Genomic DNA, 26,404 nt, shown 5'->3' on the forward strand with positions numbered 1-26,404 from the left:
TCCTGAGCTGAGGTGACTAACTTTTAGAAATCCTCCATCTTGCAGATGGAGGATTCCCCCAATAGGGTTAGGATTGTGACCCCCTCCCCTTGGGAGGAGGCACAAAAAGGGTGTACCCACCCTCAGGGCTAGTAGCCATTGGCTACTAACCCCCCAGACCTAAACACGCCCTTAAATTTAGTATTTAAGGGCTACCCTGAACCCTAGAAAATTAGATTCCTGCAAACAACAAGAAGAAGGACTGCCTAGCTGAAAACCCCTGCAGAGGAAGACCAGAAGACAACAACTGCCTTGGCTCCAGAAACTCACCTGCCTGTCTCCTGCCTTCCAAAGAACTCTGCTCCAGCGACGCCTTCCAAAGGGACCAGCGACCTCTGAATCCTCTGAGGACTGCCCTGCTTCGACGACGACAAGAAACTCCCGAGGACAGCGGACCTGCTCCAAAAAGACTGCAACTTTATCCAAAGGAGCAGCTTTAAAGAACCCTGCAATCTCCCCGCAAGAAGCGTGAGACTTGCAACACTGCACCCGGCGACCCCGACTCGGCTGGTGGAGAACCAACACCTCAGGGAGGACCCCCGGACTACTCTACGACTGTGAGTACCAAAACCTGTCCCCCCTGAGCCCCCACAGCGCCGCCTGCAGAGGGAATCCCGAGGCTTCCCCTGACCGCGACTCTGAAACCTAAGTCCCGACGCCTGGAAAAGACCCTGCACCCGCAGCCCCCAGGACCTGAAGGACCGGACTTTCACTGCAGAAGTGACCCCCAGGAGTCCCTCTCCCTTGCCCAAGTGGAGGTTTCCCTGAGGAAGCCCCCCCCTTGCCTGCCTGCAGCGCTGAAGAGATCCCTTGATCTCTCATTGACTAACATTGCGAACCCGACGCTTGTTCTAACACTGCACCCGGCCGCCCCCGCGCCGCTGAGGGTGAAATTTCTGTGTGGGCTTGTGTCCCCCCCGGTGCCCTACAAAACCCCCCTGGTCTGCCCTCCGAAGACGCGGGTACTTACCTGCTGGCAGACTGGAACCGGGGCACCCCCTTCTCTCCATTGAAGCCTATGCGTTTTGGGCACCACTTTGAACTCTGCACCTGACCGGCCCGAGCTGCTGGTGTGGTAACTTTGGGGTTGCTCTGAACCCCCAACGGTGGGCTACCTTGGACCAAGAACTGAACCCTGTAAGTGTCTTACTTACCTGGTAAAACTAACAAAAACTTACCTCCCCCAGGAACTGTGAAAATTGCACTAAGTGTCCACTTTTAAAATAGCTATTTGTGAATAACTTGAAAAGTATACATGCAATTGAAATGATTCAACGTTCCTAATGTACTTACCTGCAATACCTTTCAAACAAGATATTACATGTTAAATTTGAACCTGTGGTTCTTAAAATAAACTAAGAAAATATATTTTTCTATACAAAACCTATTGGTTGGATTTGTCTCGGAGTGTGTGTACCTCATTTATTGTCTGTGTATGTACAACAAATGCTTAACACTACTCCTTGGATAAGCCTACTGCTCGACCACACTACCACAAAATAGAGCATTAGTATTATCTCTTTTTACCACTATTTTACCTCTAAGGGGAACCCTTGGACTCTGTGCATGCTATTCCTTACTTTGAAATAGCACATACAGAGCCAACTTCCTACACTAATATTGTCCAATCATCTACACTCCTTGTCCGGAAGTGTGAAAATTGTTGCAGAGGGATTTGTGGATCTTCTCTGGGCTGCTTGTGTTAGCACCGAATCTGGGTGAGGGTGAACAGTCAAGCATGCTGGGGCGTCTTCAGGTGCTTTATACTTTTTAGCGAGGCGTGGAAGCACTGCTGTGACTGTCGCTGGGTTTTGCATGACTTTCAAACCTTCCTCCCACATGTGACTGATTAGAGGCATGAAGCGTACGGATTTCTTTAAAAGGCTTTTTAAAGGTCATATAGAAAGCAATCAGTTTTTTTGAAAGTGCAAAACGCTTAGCAGCCCTTTCCATAAGATTCTGGAAACCTCCGATGTCCTCAGGAGGTGAATCTACCTTTAAAGGTGAAGGAGAAGGTGGAGCTGGAATAATATATCTGTCCTACTCCAACTGGTTGTCGAGGAGTTCACCTTCCTCTTGTTCTCCCTCCGATAGGTCAGTGTCATGTGGGAGGGTCATATCTGGTGTGGCCACATTTGTCAGCGGTAGAGAGGTGGGCCTCTGACGCAGGGTGGCTACCCAAGAAATTGAAGATGATGGTGGCTGAGGTTGCACCTCTTCTGTAGCCAGTAAGCGCCTACTATAGTTGGCTAACATTGCTTGCAAATCCGATATTAAAGTGTTGGGCATATAAAAACCCTCTTGATATGCTTGATCACCTGCATAGTATAGTGGGTCAGAAGCTTCGCCATACTCATCATCCTCGTCCTGGTACTTTACATTCAACTGTGAGGGACTGTCGCTGTTCCCAATGGACCCTCGTCATCCAATTCGTTGTCACCCTCCAAGAGATGGACTGGCATTAGGAGTTCTTAATAGGAGAAGTATGCCCCAGTGTAATTTTTGCTGTTTGTGTTCTGTGTACTTTTTCCCCTCGCCGACTGTCGTAGACGCCTTAGTCGATGGCATGACAGGAGGGCTTGTCGATGCTGCCTTCGTTGCTGTAGATTTTGAGGATATCTTATTCGTCGACTGTTTCGTGGTGGAAGGTATTGTCAACAGGGTCGTCGAAGCCGGCAATGAGGAAACCATGGGTACTGTTGTAGACGATGATGTGTAGGTCTTTGTCGACGAAGTTATCGACGGTGGGTGATTCGTCGTCGACATGGTCGTCGGAGGAGCTGTCAACGGTATTAATCCAGAAACAGTCGTCGACTGTGGAACGGATCTCGTCATTGCAGTCAGCCATCGACGAGGATGTTGTCGACGGTGGGGTTTTGCCAAGTGGTCTGTCAACCGTAGGAGCAGAGGAAGGTTTTTTAAATGGTTCAGCTGACTTAGGAGGCACAGAAGATGATTTTTTTTAGCCCTTTCAGAACTGCTGAAATGTCCGCTTTCCCCTTTTGCAGAGAATTTGTGAGGTGATGAAGGGCTGCAGGGTCTTTGTAAGACCCTGAGACTATCTTTTTACAGGCCTTTCTTGACTGTTCTAAGGAAGATCTTGAGTGAGGAGATCTTGCTCTTTTATGTGATCTCCTGGAAGAGGAGGAATCATCACTCTCAGAATCAGAGACTGGGTTATCTCTGGTGAGGGTCTTCAGAGTGTAACCTTTCCACAGGTTTTGCAGGACCTGAACAAAACCTTCACCTTGTCAGACCTGGTGGACGGCTTACCAGCTATCAGTCAGAATTAGTTGTGAAGAGTATAATCTTTCTGGGTATTCCAACATTTGAAAAGAGCAGAGCTCTGAGGCGGCTACCTAGCACTACGTGTGGTAGTTCATCTGAGGAACTGGAGCTTCTCTCAGGCAGGTTCTAGAGGTTGGTGTCACCTGATTGGAGGGCCCTTAAGTTTGTTCCTTTTTTTTAAATGACTGATAGAGTGCTACACTGAGAGGCCTAAGGGCCTTTAGGTTTAAACCAATGTTAGAACTAATTAATTAAAGGTACTGGAGACTCCCATCTCGACAACAGGGAATGATTCAAGCATGGGAATCTATGAAAGTTCCAATACTGGAGTAAGGAGCAGATCCATCAGTGCTTCCTTCTATTATAATGTCATGCAGGAGTTGGATGGGGTGGAAGACTATCAAATGCTGCAGAGAGGTCCAGGAGAAGGAGGGCCTCAGTGTTTCTTTTTGCCCAGAGTAATGCAGGTGCCATCCGCGGCAGTGAAGAGGGCAGTTTCCATACAGTGGTTGGGGCTGAAGCCAGACTGACAGACTGCTGTCGAGGAGTTGGTGGTCTATAGACAGTAATGGTAACAGGGAGATCAGTTCTAGCTGCCAAGCGTTGAAGGGCCTGCACAGGTTTTGTTCAGCAATGGGAGGACAGTTGCTTGTTTCCAAGCATCTAGGAAGGTTGCAGAAGAGATGGAGGTGTTCAGAATGGGTGCGAGCATGGTACTGATGGGCTACAGTCCTCTGGGATAGGTGTGGTAAGAGCAGGGGTCTGATGGCGCGCAAGTGGATGGATTTCATGGTGGCAGTGGTTTCTTCTGGGGTGATGATAGGCCATGTGGATAACATTACTCCTTTGGATAAAATTGGGAGGAGTTTGGTGATGTCTGTCGGTCCGGTTGTGGGCTGAAGTTGCTATATACTCTTTGAGGATGTCTATGAACGCTTGAGGTATGTTGAAGTAACCAAAATCTAGGACCGCGGGATCCAGACTGTAGGAAGTTGGCTCTGTATATACTATCTCAAAGTAAGAGATAGTGTGCAGAGAGTCCAAGGGTTCCCCTTAGAGGTTGATAGTGGCAAAATTCGATAATACTAATGCTCTATTTTATGGTAGTGTGGTTGACCAGGGAGCTTTTGCAGCGCACTGAAAGGGGAGGGTTCCCCAAACAGGGACACAAAATACACCCTCAGCGACAGGGGCGGCCAGGTGCAGTGTGCAAAGTAGGCGTCGGGTTGTAGATAGGAATCAATGGAGAGACCCAGGGGTCACTCTGGCAAAGCAGACAGGGCACAGGGGGGCTTCTAGGGCCGGCCACCGACTGGGCTAGGATGAGGGTTGCCTGCTGGTCACTCCTGCATAGGTAGTTGGTTCCTCTCAGTCCTGGAGGCTGTGGGTGCAGCCCTTCTTCCAAGCATCTGGTTCCTTTGGTACCGGGAAGTCGTGGTCAGGGGAAGCCTCTGGATCCTCTCTGCAGGTGTTGCTGTGCGGGGGGTCAGGGAGGTCGACGCAGGGTCTCCACGTCGTAGAAGTCGCCTGGGGGGTCCTCTCTGCAGTGTTGGTTCTTCTGGACACGAGCCAGGGACGTCGGGTGCAGTGTGTGAAGACTCACGCTTCGGAGTGAGACTGGAGTCTCTAAAGATGGTTTCTTTGTTGCAGTTTTGGACAGAGCCGCTGTCCTCATGAGTTTCTTCGTCCTTCGGTGCAGGTCGGTCTTCTGAATCCTCAGGTCGCTGGTCCTGCTGGATGCATCGCTGTGCAGGTTCTTTGAGTCTTGAGTCTGGAGACAGGCCGGTAGGGTTGGGGCCAAGTCAGTTGTCTCCATCATCTCTGCAAGGCTTTCGGGTCAGCAGTCCTTGTTTCAGGCTGCAGGAATCTGATTTCCTGGGTGCAGGGTCACCCCTAAATACTAAATTTAGGGGTGTGTCTAGGTCTGGGGGGCAGTAGCCAACAGCTACTGTCCTTGAGGGTGGCTACACCATCTTGTGCCTCCTCCCTGAGGGGAGGGGGAGGGGTGGTAAATCCTTCACACTTTTTACAGAAGGTCAGACAGTTCACTAAACAAAATCCTGTAACACTGCAGTGAGAAAAAAAATATATATACTGACTTTTGACCTCTGACCATGGAGCAAATGTGACAAGAATGAGATTTAAGGGTATCTGGATTGCTCCTTCACTTTCTGACTGAGGAGAATTGTCAACTCACCACAAGGGGGCAAGTAGACCTAAAAATAGCTTGACCTGATAATATATGATTTGCCATAGCGAGTGGGTAAGTAGATTTTGAGACCTGGAGTGGAAGACTTGACCATGGGGGTCCAACGAAAAATGCGTAGAGATATCGAGTCCATGGGCACCACCAAACATCCGAAATCCAAGTTGGAGAAAAATGACAGCGAAGTCGGTGTCCATGAATATTACCAAATAAGGAAGGAGTAACAGTGCCTTATGGCTCGAAATACTTCTTCAAACAAAAACAAGGTGCAACAGCGTGAGACCAACACTAGATGTTGGAGTATGTACAGCCACAGGTTATGGACATACAAGTTACTGAATGGAAATATTTAGTATAAATGTTCAAGTAGCGTTCTATATTTTATAATTCAAAGTGTTGACTAGCAATGCTACATAAACCACCTCAGCATATTTTTCAAAAACATGGGGAACACTCACACTAGGGGTTTTGTCACAACAAAGTACATTAAGGTTCAGAAACAAAAACCACTGGAGCAAACATTCAACCGTGATAAACAAGTGAAGCCATAAAGGAAAAATAAAAGTTTCTACAACACTACCATTAAATGGCCCACTGGCAAATTCCCTAACAGAAACACTCTCTCAAAACCTCTCTAAAAAGTAAAACCTGAACCACTTAAAGATGCAGAGATTAATTCATGTAGCTGACGGAATACATTTGGACTTTCTGATAAACAGCGGGTGACTAAACTTGACTGAGACAATGATTTGCCATGTTATGCTCTCAGGTATTAATAACATACAAATAGTACCATCTAATGCAGGTCTTCAAACTTTTGTGCTGAGACTAGCCCCATAACCTTTATCGGAGGAAAAGGTTTTCAAGTCAGGCCCCCCTCCAAAACTATAGTATTGAGAAGGTGGGGTAGAGTGGAATGGAGTGGAGTGTGGTGGGGGGGGAAATGGGGTGGCACTTATTGAATTATTTCATGGGGTCATTTATTTTGTTCATAGCGAGACCTGGGAGTTACAACAGCTCAGATGCATCCACGAAAAAAATATTAAATGAAAATATTCAGTCATGCTACATTTTATGCTGATAAAATGAAAATATAAAAAAATGGATGGTGAGTAACCATATATACATCTTCAAATTAACATTCATAAGACTGAATGACTTACTTTTTGAGCTATTGTATCTTTCGCAACTGCAGTGAGGATAACCGCAAACAAGGAACCCATTAAAATGCACAAGTGACCACATCCAAAATGTGTCTACTTTAGAAGGAAGGATGAAGAGTGGAGTTAAGAGAATTCTATATCTCAGAGGTACCAACAATAACTTGTTACACACACACATATACACATACACACAAAATATAGCACTTCGTACTGACCAGCTTATTCTATGTGCTATAAGTAAGTGGTGCTGTTATTACCCAATTCAATAGCACTGTGATTACTGATCTCCAAAGGATGCAGTATTAAGTTAGCTATGCCACGTTTCAAATTCATGAACTGCATATTCTAACAGATGTCAGTGATGAGTATTAACTCACCAGAATTACCTGCGACACCGATGGGTGCCTATTCCAGTGGTGCGGCGGGTCAGAAACAAGGGATCAAATGAATGGCATGGAGAAAGGGTCTTCAGCATAACAGAAGGAAGTTTTCCTCAACGAGAATTGGCAATGCATGGAAACGCCACCCAATAGGTGTGGTGTGGTGTAGCAAGGCCTCTTTATAATCACTATTCATATATAGTGCTACATACAGCATGCAATTTCCAAGCACTGCAAATAAAGTAAGGCGTGACTTACAAAGAGTGCTACAGGCTCTAACACAAGCAAAGACAATATCCCTTCATCACCTGGTTTTGATGTAAAAACAACCACAAATTGAGTGCAGCATGCCCCTTTGCACTCTTGGAACCACATACCACTGCACTACTGATGGCTATGCCGCTACAGACATCAAAAGAGAACCTCTGTGCCTTTATAACTCCCCCCTCCCCCATGTCAGTGCTCTGAGTGCTTTATAATTTTGTTCCATATAGCGTTACCAACTGCCCATAATTTCTAAGCAATGTAACTCACATGTTAAAAAATGTTGTTTCTCCTAGCTCAGCTAGGCTAAAACTTAAAGGCTCCCAGCAAGCTGTCCCTCTACTCCTCTATAATTCTGTTATGCACAGAGCTACACACTGCCCACCATTTCTAAGCACTCTAAGTACATTTTAAGAACCTGCATCTCGTTCATTTCCCTACTCTGTGCCATTATTCAGAGACTGGAGACATTTTTGAGTCTGGAGACAGGCCGATAGAGCTGGGGCCAAGTCAGTTGTTGTCTCGGTCGTCTCTTAGGGGCTTTCAGCTCAGCAGTCCAATACTCAATTTAGGGGTGTGTTTAGGTCTGGGGGGCAGTAGCCACTGGCTACTGTCCTGGACAGTGACTACACCCTCTTTGAGCCACCTCCCTGATGTGAAGGGGGCACATCCCTATTGGGGGAATACCCCAAAACGGAGGATTTAAGGCAGGGGTCACCTCAGCTCAGGATACCTTAGGGGCGGTCCTGACTGGTGGGTGACTCCTTGTTTTTCTCATTATCTCCTCCAGACTTGCCGCCAAGAGAAGGGGCTGTGGCCGGAGGGGCGGGCATCTCCACTAGTTGGGATGCCCTGGGGCGCTGTAACAAAAGGCATGAGCCTTTGAGGCTCACCGCTAGGTGTTACAGTTCCTGCAGGGCGAGGTAAGAAGCACCTCCACCTAGTGCAGGCTTTGTTCCTGGCCACAGAGTGACAAAGGCACTCACCCTATGTGGCCAGAAACCCATCTGGTTGTGGCAGGAACTGGTCAGCCTAACACTGGTGTTTGGACTGGTATACAGGGGACATCTTTAAGATGCCCTCTCTGGGTATCTTTCAATAAATCCCACACTGGCATCATTGGTATCAACCTTCTCAGCGCAATAAATGCACAAACATCCCAGATTTCAGTGTAGCCATTATGGAACTGTGGAGTTTGTGTCTGAAACTCCCAGACCATATACTCTTTATGGCTACCCTGCACTTACAATGTGTAAGATTTGGCTTAGACGCTGCAGGGACATAATGCTCATGCAACTATGACCTCACCTGTGGTATAGTGCACCCTGCCTTAGGGCTGTAAGGCCTGCTAGAGAGGTGACTTATCTATGTCACAGGCAGTGTGAGGTGGACATGGCACTCTGAGGGGAGTGCCATGCTGACAATCTTTTTCTCTCCACCAGCGCACACAAGCAGTGAGGCAGTGTGCATGTGTTGAGAGGGGGGGGGGGGGGAGGGGTCCCCAGGGTGGATAATACATGCTGCAGCCCTTAGAGACATTCCCTGGCCACAGGGCCCTTGGTACCATTTACAAGGGACTTAACTGTGTGCCAGGGCTGTGACAATTGTGGGAACAAAGGTACAGTTTAGGGAAAGAACACTGGTGCTGGGGCCTGTTTAGCTGGATCCCAGAACACTTTCAATCATAATTAGCATCAACAAAAAGGCAAGACGTTAGGGGGTAACCATGCCAGGAGAGGCATTTTCCTACACATTGAAACTATATGTCCAGTCAGTACTTTAACAAAAAAGAAAAAAACTTTTATAAGTATTTAAAATAGTACCCTTTGAATATGAATACAAACAACTTGAAACTAGACCCAAACGTTTTCATAACGGACTTCCACCAGGTGCTAAATATTTTCTTGAACATAGACTATAGGACTCAGTAAAGTTTGGAGGTTTAGTTCTTGGTTCTAACAAAAAGGGGTTTGACCAAAGGAATACAAGCAGGGGTACTGGTACTGAGCTTCTTTATTTAGCTGCCTGTCGTAGATAAACTGAAGCATCTTTAAAATAGCCTAAACCAATACTTTTTGAAAGCATATAGAAGGGGAATTAAGGAATGAATACTTTGCTAGCCTATAAAACCTTCCTGGACGCCCCCCCCCAAAAAAATAAAAAAAAATAAGAAAAAGGGGGGGTGGGGGGGAGGAGGAGATCCTCTCCTTGACTAAGGAAAAGTCTAAACACAGACTATTTTACTAACTTCCGTGCCACTGTAGTAGGTATCGGAACAGCTGTCTATAATCAACTGTAGGAGCAGATCAACAATCTTCTACACAGCTACTTCTCTGGCGGCAGAATTGGTGCAGCCCAGAGACACCTATTCTTAGAAGTAGATTACTCATTTCTTACCAACAGAAACAATCTCTCCCTCCAGAACCAGCTAAACCTCTCTTGACGGACCGAGTTTATTTGTAAGAAATTCATAGAGCACAAACCGCAACCCCGAGGGCTGGTGTGGTGCTAATTAAACCATCAAGCACTGACTCAATCGGCAATCTCTCACCTTCTACATTGACATCAGTTCATACAGACAGGAACTTCAAGCCCCCCGCCCACCCCCCCCCCCCCAAAAAAACAACAACTCCTTATCGCCTTTGGAAAACTCCAGGGATATATTACGCTTCTCTATCCACATGGAGCCTGTAGGAGGCTGGCTCAGTATATGGTGTACACCTATGGTGTGGCACCTTATACGGAGTCCAGGCAACCCTTAATGATAGTGACTAGGTGTCCAGATAGCAAAAGCTCTCTAGCAGTAGCCTAGGCAAGCAGCTAAAGCTCATCTAGGAGGAATGTAAGGCACTTGCAATACCACAGTAGTCGGACAGTAACTCACTCACAAGAAAGAACCATACTGGTGTTGCAAAAATAAAGTATTCTTTATTACAGCACTACTAAAAGACTAGCATTGGTATACCTCCCTTTCAAGATATATACACACAATATATACACACAATAGCCAGCAGAAATAGCATAAAACGTATAGGGTCCCACAGAAAGAGTGTCAGAATATACTAAGTAAGGGGAACGCAAACTAGTGAACCCAACCAAGGTAAGTGTGGTAGTTAGCTAGGACCTGGGGTAAGAAGAAGGATTAAAAGCACCGCAAGTGTCCCCAGCGACCAGGTGCAGAGTAGTTATCTACCCAGTCGTTCCATAGGCTAACACCGAGAAGTAGTGATTGGAATTCCTGCGTTTCAGGACCCTTCCCAGTGGACCCAGAGGAAACCAGGAGACAAGTGGAAGGTTAGAGTGTGTCCCGACCCAGGGATACCCACAAGACAGGAGTACCTACACCAGGGACCAGGATGCAGAGGGGAGAAGGGACTCTCATGGAAGCCTCGGTTTAGTCAGCTGTTGTTGCAACCTGTGGACCAGGCTAGAGGGAACCCAGGGGCAGATTCTGGGTGTGGAGGACCAGAAAATGAAAGGGGCGGGGTCCAGTATATTTGGAGGTGCCAGGTGGTGCAGGTGGCAATGCCCACCCTCCTAGTGGTCACGTTCCTGCAAGTCGGTGGAGGAAGAAGAAGTCCAGTTGCAGGGTCCAGGAGCTGCAGAAGATGCCAAGAGTCACCTACGGGCTGTCCCTCGAGGGTCGCTGGATTGCAGGAGGTTCTGTGACCAGCCAAATTACCAACAAGCACTGGCAAATGCAAGCAGGAGCCGAATATATATTCGCAAAGTTTTGGGGACCAGGAAAGGCCAGGAGACCCTACCCTTGAGGGGGAGACACGGCTGGCCCTCAGCATGCAGAAAGGACAACAGAAGTTGTTGGAGCCTCCACGAGTGACCCACAGGGAGGCATCAGCAGCATAACAAAACATAAGTCCCACAAGTTGCAGGACAGGGGTTGATCTTCGAGTTGCAGAGTGCTGAAGGCCAGGGCTTCTTGGCACCTGAAGATCTCCTGGAGGAATAGTCAATAAGCCTTGGCAGGAGCAACAGTCGGGGTGAACAGGGGTTCTATTCCTGTGGCAGGAGCAGGGGCCCACAGCCTCCCAAGTTCGTCAGAAGACCAGCAGGACCCAGAGGAGGCCACAGACCCAACACATGATGCAGAGCCTTTCTATGTTCCTCGGACAGTGGACCCCACCAGCCTGTGGACACTGTCTTGGGGTGCCTGTGGACGTAGGAGAGGGACGCCTTCACTTCAAGGGAGATTCCTTCATGCTTCCAGGTGCAAACAGATTCCTTGTGACTCTAGAGTATGCACAGTCTTAGATGTTGCAGACTTCTTGCAGGATCTGGAGAAACTATGATGAAATGGGAAACTATGATGAAATGGGAGCCTTCCCACCAGAAGCAGATGTATTTCTGTTCCAAAGCAAACCAGCAGTGGTTCCAGAGGCCAGGAGCCGAAGATGTCTTGCAGAGTTCCTTGTAGAGTCTTGCTTGACGAATATGAGGACCTACCCTTGGGGGAGCTCTTAAGTAACACTAAAAGAGGGTTGATCACTCTCTGAAGTGAACCATCTATCAGAGGGGTTCAGGGGTGTCACCTACCTAGCTTAACCGGTAGATGCTCCAATGGACCTCTGCTCATCTTAATTCCAAGATGACACAAAGTCTTTATTCTGCCTTAGCGAGGGTCACTAGCAGGAGGACAGAACAGTGTCTGGGGTGATCAGCAGCATAGGCTGGCAGCCAGACCCAGTAAAGCTGCACAGGCAGAACTGGAGGATCCTCTAAGGAACCCCCAGAGTACGGGGATCATGCAACTAGCACTGGAATCAGTGTAGATCCATGATTCCAACATATTTGATAACAAACATGCCTCGGTTCAGAAAAGCCATTATGTTGTTGGACTTTTCGTGCTGAGCAGTGTCCACTGCGTACCTTAAGATGTCTTCCCCATAGTTAAAGCCCAGAAAATTGATTCTGGGTTGTAGGGGTACCCTGCTCATGCAAGGGTACCCTCACATTTAGGGGCATACACCCTGCCCTTGGGCTGAAGGGCCTACCAGAGAGGTGACTTACAGTGTTTAAGTGCAGCGGCCAGGAAATAAGGCAAGCCTTATAACTGTGGTGAAAGGTGCATGCACCATTTCACACAGGCTGCAGTGGCAGGCCTGCAGACACAGTTTGCATGGCTCCCATGGGTGGCACAGTACATGCTGCAGCCCCTGGGGGCCCTCTGGTGTACTAATGCACTGGGTACCTAAGTACCATATAGTAGGGACTTACATAGGTGCACCAATATGCCAATTGTGGGTGTAAAAGTCTAACCAGCAACCAAATTTAGAGGAGCAAGCACAGACAATGGGGTCCTGGTTAGCAGGATCCCAGTGAGCTACAGTCTAAAACACACTGCCATCAGGCATAAAGTGGGACCAAACATGCTAGATAGATGGCACTTTCTGACTAATCTCAATAGCCATCGAAACACTGACAACACTCAAATCTTATTTTAATCCTCTCCTCGACCAATGACATTAAGCAATTTAAAGCATGCTTCAAAATAAGACAGACAATTATGTTACCAAACTCTCAACCCAGAAAAAAAGTCAGACCAATTTGCAAACCACTTCAAACTACCAGTGATACAAGGTAGGTTAGCCAACCTAGAATTCTTCACCCTTCACTTGCAAATAAGGGATAACCACTCAGATTTATCCTCAACAAAAAGCTCACTGGTACAAGCTCTCCCATCAGAATCAAGTGAAACTCAATCTCTGAAGACCTATCTTTCAGAACCATGCAAACCATAGTCCTCTCACACCTGAATTAAGGCAGCAATCGGCTTAACAGGCTACCAGACATCACTCTGGTACTGCAAAATGTCTTATCAGGGGCTTGAACATATCGCAATTTTGGACTGAATTACACTCGCCTAAATTCCAAGCGTACAACACCTTAAAGACCAGCTGCACGCATCACATACAAGGCTATCAGAAATGACACCCCCACGTACATGGTCAAGAATATAACATGAGGAAGACAGTGCAATGTCATGACATTGCCAAACTGGGGATGACAATGCACAAAAAAAAAAAAAAAAAAAAAAAAAAAACAGGCCTTCTCAGTCTATGCCCTGAGGATATGCAACTGAATCCCCACTGATACCAGAACTGCTCAGTCCTGTTACAATTTTTGAAGACACTTAAGTCTGATCTTTTCAAGGAACACTGTGCCCACCCACAACAGGAAAGCAACTTTTCCTGGTATAACAACCACAAATCATACATTCATGCGCTGTCCTATTGCTCAGTGTTGCTTCCCATCTAGCACTGCAGCATACAAATTCCTTTGTGTATGTTTCACATATTTGAGATCATTGATCCAACAGCATTTCACATATATTTAAAAACTAGTCACACACGGATTGTTCAAGCAGACCACAGATAGGAGTGCAAAGCAACAAAATGTTAATCTAAAGTTTTGACTACTACAGAAATCTAGGGTCCCCAACAGACAAACACCCAAGGAACACCGCATCCAGTGACTAATTGGTGGAATATGTAAATACTTATAGCTAATTGAAAAGAGTGAAACTTAAGATTCTTTCACCTCTATAGGAGGGGTTCTTTCGAAGTAGAATCTGAATCCAAAGTTAACTAATGACTAACGATAGGGCAAAAAAAATAAATCAAATACTCCGAGGATTCTCTTCACTGTACATACTAATAAACTTAGCAATGCACTTAATTTCTGGCTAAAAGAAGCCAACTATTTTTTGTAGAACCTTCCTAGGTCAAATAGTTTAATCCTTTCCTAAGGAGTAAGCTGGGTGCACAATCGCAAGACCTACAGCTGAATGCCGTAATTTAGTGAAACATCACTAGTCACACTTGGGAATAGTATCGCTCACTTCAAGACTTGCAGGGCTGACTGTTTAAATATAATCAATGAAGCTATTTAAAAGCTTGAGACCAATGACCCAGATGCTGAGTAAAATCATCAGTGTAGCACACCCTTTGCTGCTTATTTTCACATGACCCACAAAGGTGTTTCGTTCTTCCTACTTATATGGGGCTGTGAAGAAAATAGCAGCCCTGCTGTATATCAAGTTAATAAATATGCACCAATGTTTGTTTCCTAGCACGTTCATCTTTGGAAGACCTTCAATCTGCTTTCTCATCAACAGGAAACAGTGGTATTAGTTTCTCCCACAGTTAGGTGAAAAGTCTCAAAAGAAGCCCCGGTGAAGCATCACCATCATGAAGTGCTTATTGCGGATTCCCCACCCTCAGACAAGGAGTCAACCAAATGCGCAAATGGACAAATAAGTAACCTTAGTCAACTGGGTTCAGTTCTGAAAGACAGAATAGAGAGACAATGTAACTTGAGTGACAGAGTTAAACTTACTTCTGTCCATTTTATCTTCTATAAGGAACATTCTCTTGGTAGTTTTGATCTGGAAGTTAACTACCAGAGTGGCTTAGCTTTACAAACACTATTCAGAATTTAGTAGTATCAGAAGAGGACTAAGGTCAGATGCACTGAAAAGTGGAGCAAAAATTTGAGGATGCACAGGCCAAGAATCACATATATCAAGAGAGAGAGAGAGAGAGAGAGAGAGAGAGAGATCAGAGTCACTGAAATGCTTTTGAAGAAGAGGGGGAAAATATGTAGGATACATACTCCCATCCTAAGCATAAAACACAACAAAATATCCTAAATAAGAAGGGGGTTTACTTTTATATTGTTACAAGTCTACAGTCATTTCTGACTTCTAAGATCCTCACCCACCCCATTGCCGTCATGCTTCATCGGATCACATCCTCATCCCTAAAAACAAGGATGGGCTCAACCATATTCCAGGGAGCATGTTTGATAACATCCTACTGGGGTCTGTTATTAAAGGGATACCCAGGTGTTTTCAACAGGGTTCTTATAGAAATAATGGTCTTACACCCCATAAAAAGTGGACATGTTTCAGCCCGAAGCACGCTCCTGCATTGGGCTGTTTTTTTGTTTTACAGGGCCCAAGGCAGAAACGTCAAGGGAAAGGGCAACCTAGCCCTTGTTGCATGCTTTATATGTATTATATGTTATGTGTGTCCTAATTGAATTGGCAATTAGGGTGACGAAGACATAAAAATGACATTACGCCAGAGCACAAAATATTGACTTGGACCTGAAGAAATCCCTGGACCCTTTGGCCTACTGCTTAAGGTTGAAACATGTTGACTTTTTATAGGGTGCAGGACTATTGTCTCCATAGGCACCCCTCCCTTCATCCTTTTTAATATCAGGAACACTATTAATAAAGGGATACCAAAGAGTTCAGAGGTATTTTTAACAGGTAGAAAAGAAACTCCCATTTTTATTTAGGATACTTCGTTATGTTGAATGCACAGGCTGAAACATCACAAGATGAACAACCAAATTGCAGAGGGTCGGGGCAATCATTTAAAGGGTCTACAGAAGATTGCTGAGAGACTTGAGTGCCACACATGAAGCAATCAAAATATGTAATAACACGAACGAGAAGTGCTAGATCTCAGATAGGTAAAACTGCTTGGTGAGGGATCAACCGCGAAATAAAGGTCTTTAATTCATTAACAAAGTAATACTAGGAGACAGTGGGGTGTTAATAATGGACTGGGTTAATACTATGAAATAAAAGCCATCCATAATGTGAGGTGCATAACTAAAGAACATAAGACTTTCCTGACTTTTGATTTGTTCATGCTGCCACAAAGGCAGCAAAAAGTGCCTTATCTAGTCATGAAAGGATAACTAATGTGCCCAAGCCCACCCTTTGTTTCATTCTGAGAGGCAGTTGAAAGCAGTTCTATCATAAGCCTCAATAGCCAAGTACATGAACACAGGTTTCTGAAATTAACAATTAATATGTTCTATGGTTTCAGAGTTTCTCTAAGCAGAGAGGGTGATGCCTACCATCAGCCCAGGATCCTTGCAAAGGCAGATCCTGCAGTATCTCATAGCCGTTTAGAGTACAGTCAGAAACAATCAAAAGAAGCCCAATACTCTGACATGTCGTACAGGTTTATTTATTGGACTTATTCTCGGGGTGATGCGGGTAGGAAGACTAATACATTGTAGAACAAGGATCACTGAATCACAATAAGAGAATGTGATTCTAAAAAAAATAGCTGAGAGGAAACTACCAACCACGCATGCTTCTTGAGGTCCACAAGCAGTACTAAAAATCTCTGAACGAGGAAGGTAGTCAGTAACTTTTACTCTCTATTGGGAAAAGGTAGCAAAAGATGGAGGAAAACATACAAATAAAAGTAGTCTGATTAAGAGTTTACACCCTTCTACCGTATACTTAATGAACATACCAGATGATAGCCTCCCAAACCAAAGTATTGCACAAACGTATGGTTCTGCTGCCAGACTGCTACAGTCCTGCACTTCCAAGTACAAAATTCCTGTTAAGGATAGTCCTGTTGAAAGTTAGTATTGCATGTCAGGCACAGTATGGCAGAGCCAAATGATGCTGTGCAACGGGCAGTCTAGCAGTAAGATAATTCTATCACGTAGAGTCAGTAAATGCAGCTTGTCATGGCCACACATTCAGGAGAATTAAGTCTTCCAATGTTACACATTCCAACCTACCAGTTACAACCAACAATATAAAATATAAACAACTTCAAACAAAAATTGTGAATCCAAATGAACAACAATTGTTCAGACTTTTCCCAAGTAACAAAAGCCACACTTATGCCTCTTAGTCACTTCAGATTTGACATCAACTTCAAGTAAGCAGTGCTCCAATGCTAAAATCAGTCTGATAGCATGGAATCAAGAAACTAGTCAGACAAATTCAGATAAAATAAGTATTTTAACCAATTCATACTTTCAAGCAAGTACCACATAGTAGGTAGCTGGGCCAACAGCCAATGGGCAAACAATCTTATGGCTGGAAATGAGTTTTGTATACTTACATATTTTATGAAGAGCGTTTTTATCTCGAAGCTGCAAAAAAAGAATAAAAAGTGGCTCTACATAAAAAAAAAATTAAAAAAAAAAAAATAGCTTTTGCCACGTTATCTTTCCTATGCACCAGAGGAAACGCCTTTGATGGGTGGCATTGTGAATTGAATGGTGACAACGTGGATGAAAAAAGACAAAAATGGAACGTGATTGCAAAGACAAACTCAAAAATAAGAGATGAAAACCTGAAAAATAAAAGATGTGATGATAACATAGCAAATCACATCTGTTGGCACCCAGGACACTGGGGAAAGGGTTTAAATAAAGGACCGTGGCACTGTTAGGCCTCCATTCCGCACCTCAAGCAAGAGCAAGTAAGGAGAAGGCTGTGTGTCAATTACAGCTGCAAGACATTCACCATAACTGATTAAGGTTGGAGAAAGCAGAGGCAGTTACAATGCAATACTGCTAAAAATCAGATTCCCTGAGCTGCTCTTTCTCCACAATGATCGAAAGGCGGAGCTAATTAGAAGAGGGAAACGGTTACAATAAGTTTAACACCAACTGTGACAAGTCGGGTGCGCAATGGAAGGTCAAAGTTCACTTGTGAAAGGGCAGTGACAGCAATATTTACACTGCGTTCTACTTATTGTAGGTTTTTAAAGGGGTCCAGAGGAAGAGGTGACGACCAGACTTTGGCTTAATTTTTCCATATCTTTAAAGAAGCAAGCATTAGATTTGGGGAAGTATAAAACAGGAGCCGTAATGGAGCGAGGCTGAACGGGTCAGCACTTTCCAAAACTGCATTTTTAAGGGTGTACTGTTCCAAACTATTGCACGGGAGAAGTGCAGTGGTAATGTGGGTACAGGTACACTGGTTCCCTTTGGCTATATTCTGTCTTCAGCCAACTTCACAACAATCGCAAAGATTACTGGCTATTTTTTTCTCTTAGCAGATGTTGTCACATTAGGGGAGAGGTTTGTGGTACCTGCATTAGTGTTACAGTATACCTTGCTCTCTAGCACAAGTCAGTAAAGGTCAACAAAGGAACGTGAGGGCAAACAATGGGATATACACAGCTCATGCACACAGCATGTCAAAAGGAGATCCGCTCCAAAGTAATTTCACCAGACAATTAATAAAAGACTAATGGGTACTTTTATGCTCATTTTTTCTTACCTTCTGAAAGGTCTCCGAAGTCACTGGCACCAGTTCCCTTACGGGCATTGGTTCGCTGGCTACAAGAGAAGAAAACAGAATACATAAATAACCCAAGCTACACAGTGACAAAAAGCTTACCCAATCTTGCATGTGTCCAACCTTACATGGTGAATACTTCGACTAGAACGATACTGGAGGTTTAACGCCAACCAATAAACCTTGAATAAAACTGTTTTAGATCACTGCAACATGAACTCTGCCTCGTCATCAATACTGCCCATCACCTAATTTGAATCGTTATGTAGAGAATGGGCAGTTAAGGGAAAGAGACCAAAAATAGCAGACCGCAACTAAATGTTAGGACACAAATAAGACGTTGAAAATATTGCTATTCCTCTAAGTTAAAACTGATGGATTGATAATAATGGTGACGCATACAAGCTATGCTCTACTGTTGCAGACTTCTCGCTTTTTAGAAAAGGATCAATTCCAGTGTTCAGAGCAAAAAATAAATCACTCACCAATATTCGAGATGATGGTAAAAACAACAAGCTCTAGATATGGCGGTTACTAGACACTTAACTCCAACACTGCAGAACAGAATGACTACTAAGCTTTTTGTCTGCCTATTGCTTATGTAATTCAACTTCGGCCAAAGGCTGGTTAATTTTGTTACTAACTGCTGAGATTCGACAGGTTAAGCCGACAGGCTGATCGTGGCCAACTTAACTATTAACACTATCCTACAATGTCAGTCACGTTCGTGCTGGTGGCAGGTGCAACTAATCACCTTCCACCCCCTGACAAAATGTTCTGATGTGCAGTGGAAGGAGGTAAAGGATGAGGCAAGTAGTGTGTTTTCCCTCTCAATGTAAGGAGAGAAGAGATCATTTGCTTTACCAGCAACCTGAACACAACCACCAAGTCCTGCTTAGAGCCCGATAGTTTATTAGCATACACAACAAGCATTTGCAAAGCAACAGGTCTCACATTTTCTTGAGATAGAGATATAGGCATTGCAAATTCAGAACTGGACAATTCTTGCCACATAAATTAGTCAACCCTGCATCATAACTTTGTCTTTCCCTGCCATGTTTTTGTGGTCACTGGGAGCTAATGACATCAGAAATCACAAGCCCTTGAGGAGAGATGAGAAGGCTGCACTAGCCTGAGTTGTGTAAATGTCTGAAGAGCAATTGGAAAATAAGGCTGGAATGAAAATGTCACTTACCCAGTGTACATCTGTTCGTGGCATTAGTCGCTGCAGATTCACATGTTTGGCACAGTCCGCTGCCTGGTGTTGGGCTCGGAGTATTACAAGTTGTTTTTCTTCGAAGAAGTCTTTTTGGTCACGGGACCGAAGGACTCCTCCCTCCTCGGCTCCATTGCGCATGGGCGTCGACTCCATCTTAGATTGTTTTCCCCGCAGAGGGTGAGGATGGAGTTGTTTGGTATAAATAGTGCCCATGCAATGGAGTGAATATGTATGTACGTTAAGAGTTTCTAATAATTATTTACAAATGTTCAGATGTTTAAGATTTATGATCTACTTCTAAACGGCTACAGGCTTCCCGGGGAGGTGGGAGGGTACATGTGAATCTGCAGCGACTAATGCCACGAACAGATGTACACTGGGTAAGTGACATTTTCAGTTCGATGGCATATGTTGCTGCAGATACACATGTTTGGCATAGACTATAAAGCAGTTACCTCCCCTAAAAGCGGTGGTTTAGCCTGTAGGAGTTGAAGTAGTTTGGAATAATGTTCTTAGTACAGCTTGGCCCACTGTAGCTTGTTGTGCATTTAGTACGTCTACACAGTAGTGTTTAGTAAACGTATGAGGCGTAGACCAGGTTGCAGCCTTACATATTTCGCTCATAGGAATGTTTCCTAGAAAGGCCATTGTAGCACCTTTCTTTCTGGTTGAGTGTGCCTTTGGTGTAATAGGCAATTCTCTTTTGGCTTTAAGATAGCATGTTTGAATGCATCTGACTATCCATCTAGCAATGCCTTGTTTAGAGATTGGATTTCCTATGTGTGGTTTTTGAAAAGCTATGAACAGTTGTTTTGTTTTCCTGATTAGCTTTGTTCTGTCAATGTAATACATTAGTGCTCTTTTGATGTCTAATGTATGTAGTGCCCTTTCAGCCACAGAATTTGGTTGTGGGAAGAACACTGGCAATTCTACTGTTTGATTTAAATGGAATGGTGAGATTACTTTTGGCAGAAATTTTGGATTTGTTCTTAGAACTATTTTATTGTTGTGTATTTGAATAAATGGTTCTTGTATGGTAAATGCCTGTATTTCACTTACTCTTCTGAGGGATGTGATTGCAATGAGAAATGCGACCTTCCAGGTTAGATATTGCATTTCACAGGAATGCATGGGTTCGAAAGGTGGACCCATGAGTCTTGTTAAGACGATGTTAAGATTCCATGAAGGAACTGGTGGTGTTCTTGGTGGTATAATTCTTTTTAGCCCTTCCATGAATGCTTTAATAACTGGTATTCTAAATAGAGACGATGAATGAGTAGTTTGTAGGTAAGCAGATATTGCTGCGAGGTGTATTTTTATAGATGAAAAAGCGAGATTTGCTTTTTGCAAATGTAGTAAGTACTACTATGTCTTTAGTAGAGGCATGTAATGGTTGTATTTGATTGGCATGGCAGTAGTAAACAAATCTTTTCCACTTAGATGCATAGCAGTGTCTAGTGGAAGGTTTTCTAGCTTGTTTTAGGACCTCCATGCATTCTTGTGTGAGGTCTAAGTGTCCGAATTCTAGGATTTCAGGAGCCAAATTGCCAGATTCAATGATGCTGGGTTTGGATGCCTGATCTGTTGTTTGTGTTGTGTTAACAGATCTGGCCTGTTGGGTAGTTTGACATGCGGTACTAGTGAAAGGTCTAGTAGAGTTGTATACCAAGGTTGTCTTGCCCATGTGGGTGCTATCAGTATGAGTTTGAGTTGGTTTTGACTCAACTTGTTTACTAGATATGGAAGGAGAGGGAGAGGGGGAAAAGCGTACGCAAATATCCCTGACCAACTCATCCATAGAGCATTGCCTTGTGATTCGCGGTGTGGGTACCTGGATGCGAAGTTTTGGCATTTTGAGTTTTCTTTTGTTGCGAACAAATCTATCTGGGGTGTTCCCCAAATTTGAAAGTACTTGTTCAGAACTTGGGGGTGAATTTCCCATTCGTGGACTTGTTGGTGGTCTCGCGAAAGGTTGTCTGCTAGTTGGTTTTGTATTCCTGGAATAAATTGTGCTATTAGGCGAATGTTGTTGTGAATCGCCCACTGCCAAATTCTTTGTGTTAGGAGGCACAATTGTGTTGAGTGTGTTCCTCCTTGTTTGTTTAAATAATACATTGTTGTCATGTTGTCTGTTTTGACAAGAATGTATTTGTGTGTTATTATGGGTTGGAAGGCTTTTAACGCTAGAAATACTGCTAACAGTTCTAGGTAATTGATATGAAATTTTGTTTCGTGTATATCCCATTGTCCTTGAATGCTGTGGTGATTGAGGTGTGCTCCCCACCCTGTCATGGAAGCATCTGTTGTTATAACGTATTGAGGCACTGGGTCCTGAAATGTCCGCCCTTTGTTTACATTTTTGCTGTTCCACCATAGAAGCGAGAGGTATGTTTGGCGGTCTACCAACACCAGATTTTGAAGTTGACCCTGTGCCTGTGACCATTGTGATGCTAGACACTGTTGTAAGGGTCGCATGTGTAGTCTTGCGTTTGGGACAATGGCTATGCATGATGACATCATGCCTAGAAGTTTTAGCACATGTTTTGCTTGTATCTTTTGGTTTGGAAACATAGCACTTATTACCTTGTGGAATGCCTGCACTCTTTGTGGACTTGGAGTGGCAATTCCTTTTGATGTGTTGATGGTTGCTCCTAGATATTGTTGTGTTTGACACGGTTCTAGGTGTGATTTTGTATAGTTGATGGAAAACCCCAGTTTGTGAAGGGTTTGTATGACAAATGTGGTGTCGTTTGCGCATTTTTTTACTGTGTTGGTCTTGATTAGCCAATCGTCTAGGTAAGGGAACACATGTATCTGTTGTCTCCTGATGTGTGCTGCTACTACTGCTAGACATTTTGTGAACACTCTTGGTGCAGTTGTTATTCCGAATGGCAACACCTTGAATTGGTAATGTATTCCTTTGAATACGAACCGTAGGTACTTTCTGTGAGAAGGGTGTATTGGTATATGAAAGTACGCATCCTTTAGGTCTAATGTGGTCATGTAATCTTGCTGTTTGAGCAGTGGAATGATGTCTTGTAGTGTGACCATGTGAAAATGGTCCGATATGATGTAGGTATTTAGTGTCCTGAGATGTAATATTGGTCTTAATGTTTTGTCTTTTTTTGGAATTAGAAAGTACAGGGAGTAAACTCCTGTGTTTTTTTGTTGTACTGGTACTAACTCTATTGCATCCTTTTGCAGTAGTGCTTGAACTTCTAGTCCTAAAAGTTCTAAATGTTGTGGTGACATTTTGCGTGTTTTGGGGGGGATGTTTGGTGGGAAGTTGTGGAATTCTATGCAATAGCCATGTTGGATTATTGCTAATACCCAATTGTCTGTTGTAATCTGTTGCCAAGATTGGTAGAATTGGCTTAGTCTTCCCCCCACTGGTGTTGAGTGAAGGGGTTGCGTGACTTGAAAGTCACTGTTTAGGTGGAGGTGTTTTTGGAGTCTGGAATCTTCCCCTACTCCTTGGGAATTGACCCCCCCCCGATATCCCCTGAAACCTCCCCTTTGGAAGGAACCCTGATATGGTGTGGTTCTTGTTTGTTGGCTGGTGGTGTCTGTGGGTTGGCCACGAAACCCCCCTCTAAATGGAGTTTTTCTGAAAGAGCCTCTGCTCTGCGGGGAGTAGAGTGCGCCCATGGCCTTGGCCGTGTCTGTGTCCTTTTTAAGTTTTTCCAATGGCTGTATCCACTTCAGAGCCAAAAAGTTGTTTCTCGTTGAAGGGCATATTAAGGACAGCCTGCTGGATTTCAGGTTTGAAGCCTGAAGTGCGTAGCCAAGCGTGTCTCCTTATGGTGACAGCAGTGTTGACTGTTCTTGCTGCAGTATCGGCTGCGTCTAGTGAAGAGCGGATTTGATTGTTTGAGATCGTTTGTCCCTCTTCCACTATTTGCTGCGCCCTTTTTTGGTATTCCTGGGGAAGATGGTCTACGAGAAGTTGCATCTCGTCCCAGTGTGCACGGTCATATCTGGCCAGCAGCGCTTGTGAATTTGCGATGCGCCACTGGTTGGCTGCCTGTGATGCTACTCTTTTCCCTGCCGCATCAAATTTTCGGCTTTCTTTGTCCGGAGGTGGGGCGTCGCCAGATGTATGTGAATTTGCTCTCTTGCGAGCTGCCCCTACTACCACGGAGTCAGGTGGTAACTGCGAAGTAATAAACACTGGGTCTGTGGGTGGTGGTTTGTATTTCTTATCCACCCTTGGGGTGATGGCTCTTGATTTTACGGGCTCTTCAAAAATTTGTTTTGCGTGCCGTAACATCCCTGGTAGCATTGGGAGACATTGATATTGGCTGTGTGTAGCCGAGAGGGTGTTAAATAAAAAATCATCCTCTATAGGATCGGAATGCAGTTGGACATTGTGGAATTCTGCTGCCCTAGCCATCAGTTGCGAGTATGAGGTACTGTCCTCTGGCGGTGACGGCTTTGTGGGGTATGACTCGGGATCATTGTCCGGCACTGGGGTGTCATACAGGTCCCAAGCGTCTTGATCCTGATCGTCATGACTTATGGTAGTTTGCGCTGGGGAGTGCATTTGTGGCGGTGTTTGTGCCGGCGATGCCTGTGGTGGAGAGGGCGGAGGCGTGACTTTTTTAACCACTTTGGCTTGTGGTTGTGCGTCATCCTTTGGAAGTTCGATCCTTCTTTTCCTCATGATTGGGGGAAGGGTTGATATCTTCCCTGTGTCGTGCTGGATGTACAGTCTCTTTTGTGTGTAGTCCGATTCTACACTTTGGAGCTCTTGTCCAAATCTGTGCATTTGGCCACTTATTCCTTGTTCCTCTGAGTAGGATGAAGGTGTGGTATTTTTCGGCGCTGAGAGAGAATCTTTTTTCGGTTTCGGCACAGACAGAATTTTTGTTCCTTTCGGCATGGATTCTCGGTGCCGATGTTTTTCAGTGCCGGTATCTTGTTTTTGTCTCTCGGAGCCGCTTTCTCGGCTCCGAGGTTGCTCCATGGCGGTCCCTCGACCGGAGTCGGGTGTCTTCGCTATGGGCGTGCCCTTTTTCGGCGCCTTCGACGGGTCGCCTGTTTTATGGGTCGAGCCATGGCCTGTTGGCAGTGGCGTCCCCTGGGCTTTCGGTTTGTCGATGGATTTACTTTGACGTCTTACTCACAGTTTGTTGCTGTTGTTCGACGTCGGAGTCTCCGGATTCTGATTCCGGAACCGAGAATGTTTCCTCTTCCTCGTCGAAACGTTGTTTTGTTGACGTGGACGCCATTTGTTGACGCCTGGCTCTTCGGTCCCGGAGTGTTTTTCTGGACCGGAAGGCTCGACAGGCTTCACAGGTATCCTCCTTGTGCTCGGGGGACAAGCACAAGTTACAGACCAAGTGCTGATCTGTATAAGGATACTTACTGTGACATTTTGGGCAGAAACGAAACGGGGTCCGTTCCATCGGCTTCGATGTCGCACGCGGTCGGGCCGACCAGGCCCCGGTGGGGGATCGAAACTACCCCAAAGTCTTCCGATGATCGGTGTCGATGTACCTAACTATCCCGATACCGAACGGAACAATACCGACGCTTTCTTCCGAGATTCTGACTAACTTTCCGAACCGAAACACGGAGCGAAAAGGAATACGTCCGAACCCGACAGCGGAAAAAAACAATCTAAGATGGAGTCGACGCCCATGCGCAATGGAGCCGAGGAGGGAGGAGTCCTTCGGTCCCGTGACCAAAAAGACTTCTTCGAAGAAAAACAACTTGTAATACTCCGAGCCCAACACCAGGCAGCGGACTGTGCCAAACATGTGTATCTGCAGCAACATATGCCATCGAACAAGTATTTTCTTTTTATGTTAACAGAATGAAAAGTCTTGCAAGCATTCTTGCCTCACATTTCAACAAAGATCTAATGAAGTTAATAGCAGAGCAGCCTGAGACGTTTTATGGGCCCAATAAAGGAGCTAATAAATGCCATGTGTGCATAAGAGCTGGCATGGGAGGGGCCCTGTAGAAAGACTCCAGATGCCAGGCTCTGCAAGTCTCACTTCATTGCTTCTAGGTTAAGCTACATTGTACGAGAAAGGGCATATTGTGCATTTCCTGAGCAGGGAGTTAAACGTTTAGCCACCGGGCGTTTCTTTTATAAAATAAGCTTATTTTAATGTTGCATTAACACACGCAAAAATAAGCTTACTTCAGGATTAAATAAATCAACGCACGCGCTGGGCTGTACTAAAAGAACATAAACGTTTTTAAAACGAAGACTAGGAGCTTCCTTTTATTAAAGATTTAATGGTGGGGCAAATGTTCCAAGCGCCAGAGGTAAACAAGGACAGCACTCGAATAAAGCCAAAACAAATGTCAGCGAGGTGGGAGGAACGGAATGCGGCAATGAAACGCAGGCAGCTACCAGACTAAAACACCCACAGTGAAGAGGCAGCAACAAAGAAATGACAAAAGTAGTCCGTTACAGCAACAGATAAAGAAACCAAAGTGGAATAATACAGTAGTTGGTCACTGCTCTGAAAAAGAAAATGAGGGAGGAAAGAAAAAAAAAAAAAAAGGTAGAACTGACCACTAGAGAGCAAGAAATTTTAAAGGACACTGCAACCAACAAATTAAATCCCTTTAAGCAACAAGTAGTACACTAAAAGGTATACATGAGGTTGAACACTTAAGCGCTAAAGATAGTAGGTGTGCTCCTATGTACTATATCCAGTGCTTCCAAATGCACCTTAACACAACTAAATACCCTTTTGTGGCATGGAATTAACTTTTCACAAAGTATTTCTTGGT

At 44.8% G+C, this 26,404-nt stretch overlaps 1 protein-coding gene across 11 annotated transcripts in view; it reads right to left on the minus strand.

Annotated features, from left to right (window-relative positions):
* The window catches only part of CNOT3 (CCR4-NOT transcription complex subunit 3), a 715,873-nt gene that overhangs the window by 632,999 nt on the left and 56,470 nt on the right, over positions 1 to 26,404 (minus strand). For 7 of the 11 annotated variants that reach the window (XM_069200729.1, XM_069200731.1, XM_069200726.1 and 4 more), the window contains exon 2: positions 18,415 to 18,473. The gene's annotated coding sequence lies outside the window, so the exon portion shown is untranslated. Of the gene's footprint in view, positions 1 to 17,245; positions 17,277 to 18,414; positions 18,474 to 26,404 lie in introns of all 11 variants that reach the window. The other 4 variants (XM_069200730.1, XM_069200727.1, XM_069200724.1 and 1 more) reach the window with 1 other exon arrangement.

Source organism: Pleurodeles waltl, chromosome 7 (genome assembly GCF_031143425.1).
Source record: "Pleurodeles waltl isolate 20211129_DDA chromosome 7, aPleWal1.hap1.20221129, whole genome shotgun sequence".
NCBI lineage: Eukaryota > Metazoa > Chordata > Amphibia > Caudata > Salamandridae > Pleurodeles > Pleurodeles waltl.